The following is a 7,670-nucleotide window of genomic DNA, read 5'->3' on the forward strand; positions in this document are numbered from 1 at the left end:
GGCCTGACCGGCGTGTCCGAGACGCCGTGGGCGGCCGTTCGGAGCTACTAGAGCAGCGCTGTGCCGTGCCATGGAAAGGTGCGAAACCAAGGACAGAAGACACAGAATTTTTGTTTACAAATTTGCACGTGTACACTGCTACAAAACAATAAGCCCGGACGTATTTCGGAACATTTCTGCCGCTTAATACTGTTTTGTTATTTCCAGAGACACTTTGGAAATCTTCCTTGGCACACGCTTCTTCAAACTGAGTTCCCTAATATCGTATCTTTTGTTTATTACAACAGATTTAAGTCATTGTGGAAACATCTTTGTCGCATCGGAAAGGTAGCGTGAAGAGACGGCTGGCAGGGCTGGCGACAAGAAAGCAAAATATGAAGACAGCCAGAGGTCCCAGGCAGTCGCCGATCCGAATACTAACGTTGTTGCTTAACTTGGGTGATGGCACGAGAACGGTTGGTTTTTTTTTATTTATTTATTTATTTAGTTACTTTTCGGAATTTAGCACTGCTGCGTAACAGTAGGCTCTGGCGCATTTCAAGAACACATCTGTCGATTGGTAGTGTTTTGTCATTTTCAACGAGTTCCTAGCACTCTTCCTTCGCGCATTCTTACTCAAACCGAGTTCATTACCGTAATTTCGTATCTTACGTTTAATACAGTACTTTAAAATGCTTGTGGAAGCATCTTTGTCGACACCTGAAAGTTATTATGAAAAGAGGCCTGGCAGGTGTAGCGACGTAAAAATGAAAAAATGAGAAAGAGCCAACAGCACGCGGTGTTCCCAGGCGGTCACCCATCCAAGTACTAACCGCGCCCGATGTTGCTTAACTTCGGTGATCGGACGAGAACCGGTGTAGTCAACATGGTATGGCCGTTGGCGTCCTTATACTGTAGCCGCACCACGGAGGAAGCATTCGCCTCTTCTCCCAACACACGCAATCGCCGCTTTCCGTGGCACATTTGACGCAAAGCGCGTCTTTCCACCTCGAAGGTGGCGCGGAGTGCGCGCTCGCCTCGGCGTCTCATAGGCGACTGCCGAACGTAGGTGAGACGCACAACACAGCTGCTCGATGCACCGCCTGTCATTCGTTTGGTGCGTGCGGCCTCCGACACCCACTGGCGACGCGCCTTGTTCCTGTTATCCGGCGCAGGGCTTGCGCGCGGCCGGGCGGCGGGGGCACTGCGCGGGGTGTTGCAGTGTCCTGCTGGACCGACGGAAGCTTTCTCACCTGCCTGACACACGCCGCGCTTCCAGATTTATGCGTAATTTGCGCGGTGCATTTGCATTCGCGCCTGTCCCCCCTCCCGTCCCGACTTGTCCCGACTTTGCTCGACTGCCGCTCGCTGCCGCTCGGGTCGCGGCCCATATGACAGCACAAGCACGAGAAACATCTGCGAGACGGGCGCGGGCCTGACCGGCGTGTCCGAGACGCCGTGGGCGGCCGTTCGGAGCTACTAGAGCAGCGCTGTGCCGTGCCATGGAAAGGTGCGAAACCAAGGACAGAAGACACAGAATTTTTGTTTACAAATTTGCACGTGTACACTGCTACAAAACAATAAGCCCGGACGTATTTCGGAACATTTCTGCCGCTTAATACTGTTTTGTTATTTCCAGAGACACTTTGGAAATCTTCCTTGGCACACGCTTCTTCAAACTGAGTTCCCTAATATCGTATCTTTTGTTTATTACAACAGATTTAAGTCATTGTGGAAACATCTTTGTCGCATCGGAAAGGTAGCGTGAAGAGACGGCTGGCAGGGCTGGCGACAAGAAAGCAAAATATGAAGACAGCCAGAGGTCCCAGGCAGTCGCCGATCCGAATACTAACGTTGTTGCTTAACTTGGGTGATGGCACGAGAACGGTTGGTTTTTTTTTTATTTATTTATTTATTTAGTTACTTTTCGGAATTTAGCACTGCTGCGTAACAGTAGGCTCTGGCGCATTTCAAGAACACATCTGTCGATTGGTAGTGTTTTGTCATTTTCAACGAGTTCCTAGCACTCTTCCTTCGCGCATTCTTACTCAAACCGAGTTCATTACCGTAATTTCGTATCTTACGTTTAATACAGTACTTTAAAATGCTTGTGGAAGCATCTTTGTCGACACCTGAAAGTTATTATGAAAAGAGGCCTGGCAGGTGTAGCGACGTAAAAATGAAAAAATGAGAAAGAGCCAACAGCACGCGGTGTTCCCAGGCGGTCACCCATCCAAGTACTAACCGCGCCCGATGTTGCTTAACTTCGGTGATCGGACGAGAACCGGTGTAGTCAACATGGTATGGCCGTTGGCGTCCTTATACTGTAGCCGCACCACGGAGGAAGCATTCGCCTCTTCTCCCAACACACGCAATCGCCGCTTTCCGTGGCACATTTGACGCAAAGCGCGTCTTTCCACCTCGAAGGTGGCGCGGAGTGCGCGCTCGCCTCGGCGTCTCATAGGCGACTGCCGAACGTAGGTGAGACGCACAACACAGCTGCTCGATGCACCGCCTGTCATTCGTTTGGTGCGTGCGGCCTCCGACACCCACTGGCGACGCGCCTTGTTCCTGTTATCCGGCGCAGGGCTTGCGCGCGGCCGGGCGGCGGGGGCACTGCGCGGGGTGTTGCAGTGTCCTGCTGGACCGACGGAAGCTTTCTCACCTGCCTGACACACGCCGCGCTTCCAGATTTATGCGTAATTTGCGCGGTGCATTTGCATTCGCGCCTGTCCCCCCTCCCGTCCCGACTTGTCCCGACTTTGCTCGACTGCCGCTCGCTGCCGCTCGGGTCGCGGCCCATATGACAGCACAAGCACGAGAAACATCTGCGAGACGGGCGCGGGCCTGACCGGCGTGTCCGAGACGCCGTGGGCGGCCGTTCGGAGCTACTAGAGCAGCGCTGTGCCGTGCCATGGAAAGGTGCGAAACCAAGGACAGAAGACACAGAATTTTTGTTTACAAATTTGCACGTGTACACTGCTACAAAACAATAAGCCCGGACGTATTTCGGAACATTTCTGCCGCTTAATACTGTTTTGTTATTTCCAGAGACACTTTGGAAATCTTCCTTGGCACACGCTTCTTCAAACTGAGTTCCCTAATATCGTATCTTTTGTTTATTACAACAGATTTAAGTCATTGTGGAAACATCTTTGTCGCATCGGAAAGGTAGCGTGAAGAGACGGCTGGCAGGGCTGGCGACAAGAAAGCAAAATATGAAGACAGCCAGAGGTCCCAGGCAGTCGCCGATCCGAATACTAACGTTGTTGCTTAACTTGGGTGATGGCACGAGAACGGTTGGTTTTTTTTTTATTTATTTATTTATTTAGTTACTTTTCGGAATTTAGCACTGCTGCGTAACAGTAGGCTCTGGCGCATTTCAAGAACACATCTGTCGATTGGTAGTGTTTTGTCATTTTCAACGAGTTCCTAGCACTCTTCCTTCGCGCATTCTTACTCAAACCGAGTTCATTACCGTAATTTCGTATCTTACGTTTAATACAGTACTTTAAAATGCTTGTGGAAGCATCTTTGTCGACACCTGAAAGTTATTATGAAAAGAGGCCTGGCAGGTGTAGCGACGTAAAAATGAAAAAATGAGAAAGAGCCAACAGCACGCGGTGTTCCCAGGCGGTCACCCATCCAAGTACTAACCGCGCCCGATGTTGCTTAACTTCGGTGATCGGACGAGAACCGGTGTAGTCAACATGGTATGGCCGTTGGCGTCCTTATACTGTAGCCGCACCACGGAGGAAGCATTCGCCTCTTCTCCCAACACACGCAATCGCCGCTTTCCGTGGCACATTTGACGCAAAGCGCGTCTTTCCACCTCGAAGGTGGCGCGGAGTGCGCGCTCGCCTCGGCGTCTCATAGGCGACTGCCGAACGTAGGTGAGACGCACAACACAGCTGCTCGATGCACCGCCTGTCATTCGTTTGGTGCGTGCGGCCTCCGACACCCACTGGCGACGCGCCTTGTTCCTGTTATCCGGCGCAGGGCTTGCGCGCGGCCGGGCGGCGGGGGCACTGCGCGGGGTGTTGCAGTGTCCTGCTGGACCGACGGAAGCTTTCTCACCTGCCTGACACACGCCGCGCTTCCAGATTTATGCGTAATTTGCGCGGTGCATTTGCATTCGCGCCTGTCCCCCCTCCCGTCCCGACTTGTCCCGACTTTGCTCGACTGCCGCTCGCTGCCGCTCGGGTCGCGGCCCATATGACAGCACAAGCACGAGAAACATCTGCGAGACGGGCGCGGGCCTGACCGGCGTGTCCGAGACGCCGTGGGCGGCCGTTCGGAGCTACTAGAGCAGCGCTGTGCCGTGCCATGGAAAGGTGCGAAACCAAGGACAGAAGACACAGAATTTTTGTTTACAAATTTGCACGTGTACACTGCTACAAAACAATAAGCCCGGACGTATTTCGGAACATTTCTGCCGCTTAATACTGTTTTGTTATTTCCAGAGACACTTTGGAAATCTTCCTTGGCACACGCTTCTTCAAACTGAGTTCCCTAATATCGTATCTTTTGTTTATTACAACAGATTTAAGTCATTGTGGAAACATCTTTGTCGCATCGGAAAGGTAGCGTGAAGAGACGGCTGGCAGGGCTGGCGACAAGAAAGCAAAATATGAAGACAGCCAGAGGTCCCAGGCAGTCGCCGATCCGAATACTAACGTTGTTGCTTAACTTGGGTGATGGCACGAGAACGGTTGGTTTTTTTTTTATTTATTTATTTATTTAGTTACTTTTCGGAATTTAGCACTGCTGCGTAACAGTAGGCTCTGGCGCATTTCAAGAACACATCTGTCGATTGGTAGTGTTTTGTCATTTTCAACGAGTTCCTAGCACTCTTCCTTCGCGCATTCTTACTCAAACCGAGTTCATTACCGTAATTTCGTATCTTACGTTTAATACAGTACTTTAAAATGCTTGTGGAAGCATCTTTGTCGACACCTGAAAGTTATTATGAAAAGAGGCCTGGCAGGTGTAGCGACGTAAAAATGAAAAAATGAGAAAGAGCCAACAGCACGCGGTGTTCCCAGGCGGTCACCCATCCAAGTACTAACCGCGCCCGATGTTGCTTAACTTCGGTGATCGGACGAGAACCGGTGTAGTCAACATGGTATGGCCGTTGGCGTCCTTATACTGTAGCCGCACCACGGAGGAAGCATTCGCCTCTTCTCCCAACACACGCAATCGCCGCTTTCCGTGGCACATTTGACGCAAAGCGCGTCTTTCCACCTCGAAGGTGGCGCGGAGTGCGCGCTCGCCTCGGCGTCTCATAGGCGACTGCCGAACGTAGGTGAGACGCACAACACAGCTGCTCGATGCACCGCCTGTCATTCGTTTGGTGCGTGCGGCCTCCGACACCCACTGGCGACGCGCCTTGTTCCTGTTATCCGGCGCAGGGCTTGCGCGCGGCCGGGCGGCGGGGGCACTGCGCGGGGTGTTGCAGTGTCCTGCTGGACCGACGGAAGCTTTCTCACCTGCCTGACACACGCCGCGCTTCCAGATTTATGCGTAATTTGCGCGGTGCATTTGCATTCGCGCCTGTCCCCCCTCCCGTCCCGACTTGTCCCGACTTTGCTCGACTGCCGCTCGCTGCCGCTCGGGTCGCGGCCCATATGACAGCACAAGCACGAGAAACATCTGCGAGACGGGCGCGGGCCTGACCGGCGTGTCCGAGACGCCGTGGGCGGCCGTTCGGAGCTACTAGAGCAGCGCTGTGCCGTGCCATGGAAAGGTGCGAAACCAAGGACAGAAGACACAGAATTTTTGTTTACAAATTTGCACGTGTACACTGCTACAAAACAATAAGCCCGGACGTATTTCGGAACATTTCTGCCGCTTAATACTGTTTTGTTATTTCCAGAGACACTTTGGAAATCTTCCTTGGCACACGCTCTCTTCAAACTGAGTTCCCTAATATCGTATCTTTTGTTTATTACAACAGATTTAAGTCATTGTGGAAACATCTTTGTCGCATCGGAAAGGTAGCGTGAAGAGACGGCTGGCAGGGCTGGCGACAAGAAAGCAAAATATGAAGACAGCCAGAGGTCCCAGGCAGTCGCCGATCCGAATACTAACGTTGTTGCTTAACTTGGGTGATGGCACGAGAACGGTTGGTTTTTTTTTTATTTATTTATTTATTTAGTTACTTTTCGGAATTTAGCACTGCTGCGTAACAGTAGGCTCTGGCGCATTTCAAGAACACATCTGTCGATTGGTAGTGTTTTGTCATTTTCAACGAGTTCCTAGCACTCTTCCTTCGCGCATTCTTACTCAAACCGAGTTCATTACCGTAATTTCGTATCTTACGTTTAATACAGTACTTTAAAATGCTTGTGGAAGCATCTTTGTCGACACCTGAAAGTTATTATGAAAAGAGGCCTGGCAGGTGTAGCGACGTAAAAATGAAAAAATGAGAAAGAGCCAACAGCACGCGGTGTTCCCAGGCGGTCACCCATCCAAGTACTAACCGCGCCCGATGTTGCTTAACTTCGGTGATCGGACGAGAACCGGTGTAGTCAACATGGTATGGCCGTTGGCGTCCTTATACTGTAGCCGCACCACGGAGGAAGCATTCGCCTCTTCTCCCAACACACGCAATCGCCGCTTTCCGTGGCACATTTGACGCAAAGCGCGTCTTTCCACCTCGAAGGTGGCGCGGAGTGCGCGCTCGCCTCGGCGTCTCATAGGCGACTGCCGAACGTAGGTGAGACGCACAACACAGCTGCTCGATGCACCGCCTGTCATTCGTTTGGTGCGTGCGGCCTCCGACACCCACTGGCGACGCGCCTTGTTCCTGTTATCCGGCGCAGGGCTTGCGCGCGGCCGGGCGGCGGGGGCACTGCGCGGGGTGTTGCAGTGTCCTGCTGGACCGACGGAAGCTTTCTCACCTGCCTGACACACGCCGCGCTTCCAGATTTATGCGTAATTTGCGCGGTGCATTTGCATTCGCGCCTGTCCCCCCTCCCGTCCCGACTTGTCCCGACTTTGCTCGACTGCCGCTCGCTGCCGCTCGGGTCGCGGCCCATATGACAGCACAAGCACGAGAAACATCTGCGAGACGGGCGCGGGCCTGACCGGCGTGTCCGAGACGCCGTGGGCGGCCGTTCGGAGCTACTAGAGCAGCGCTGTGCCGTGCCATGGAAAGGTGCGAAACCAAGGACAGAAGACACAGAATTTTTGTTTACAAATTTGCACGTGTACACTGCTACAAAACAATAAGCCCGGACGTATTTCGGAACATTTCTGCCGCTTAATACTGTTTTGTTATTTCCAGAGACACTTTGGAAATCTTCCTTGGCACACGCTTCTTCAAACTGAGTTCCCTAATATCGTATCTTTTGTTTATTACAACAGATTTAAGTCATTGTGGAAACATCTTTGTCGCATCGGAAAGGTAGCGTGAAGAGACGGCTGGCAGGGCTGGCGACAAGAAAGCAAAATATGAAGACAGCCAGAGGTCCCAGGCAGTCGCCGATCCGAATACTAACGTTGTTGCTTAACTTGGGTGATGGCACGAGAACGGTTGGTTTTTTTTTATTTATTTATTTATTTAGTTACTTTTCGGAATTTAGCACTGCTGCGTAACAGTAGGCTCTGGCGCATTTCAAGAACACATCTGTCGATTGGTAGTGTTTTGTCATTTTCAACGAGTTCCTAGCACTCTTCCTTCGCGCATT

General features: G+C 51.9%; 5 non-coding genes across 5 annotated transcripts; all 5 read right to left on the reverse strand.

The window, feature by feature from the left end:
• Positions 1 to 763: 763 nt before the first annotated feature.
• LOC126110974 (5S ribosomal RNA) lies at positions 764 to 882 on the reverse strand. The gene has a single exon (XR_007524059.1). It is a non-coding gene; the product is annotated as a 5S ribosomal RNA (ribosomal RNA).
• A 1,293-nt stretch (positions 883 to 2,175) lies between these two features.
• Positions 2,176 to 2,294, reverse strand: LOC126110975 (5S ribosomal RNA). Its single transcript, XR_007524060.1, has one exon. It is a non-coding gene; the product is annotated as a 5S ribosomal RNA (ribosomal RNA).
• A 1,293-nt stretch (positions 2,295 to 3,587) lies between these two features.
• On the reverse strand, positions 3,588 to 3,706 carry LOC126110976 (5S ribosomal RNA). Its single transcript, XR_007524061.1, has one exon. It is a non-coding gene; the product is annotated as a 5S ribosomal RNA (ribosomal RNA).
• Positions 3,707 to 4,999: 1,293 nt separating this feature from the next.
• LOC126110978 (5S ribosomal RNA) lies at positions 5,000 to 5,118 on the reverse strand. The gene has a single exon (XR_007524062.1). It is a non-coding gene; the product is annotated as a 5S ribosomal RNA (ribosomal RNA).
• A 1,294-nt stretch (positions 5,119 to 6,412) lies between these two features.
• On the reverse strand, positions 6,413 to 6,531 carry LOC126110979 (5S ribosomal RNA). Its single transcript, XR_007524063.1, has one exon. It is a non-coding gene; the product is annotated as a 5S ribosomal RNA (ribosomal RNA).
• Between the last annotated feature and the right edge of the window lie 1,139 nt (positions 6,532 to 7,670).

The sequence above is a fragment of the Schistocerca cancellata genome, unplaced genomic scaffold (genome assembly GCF_023864275.1).
Source record: "Schistocerca cancellata isolate TAMUIC-IGC-003103 unplaced genomic scaffold, iqSchCanc2.1 HiC_scaffold_49, whole genome shotgun sequence".
Classification (NCBI taxonomy): domain Eukaryota; kingdom Metazoa; phylum Arthropoda; class Insecta; order Orthoptera; family Acrididae; genus Schistocerca; species Schistocerca cancellata.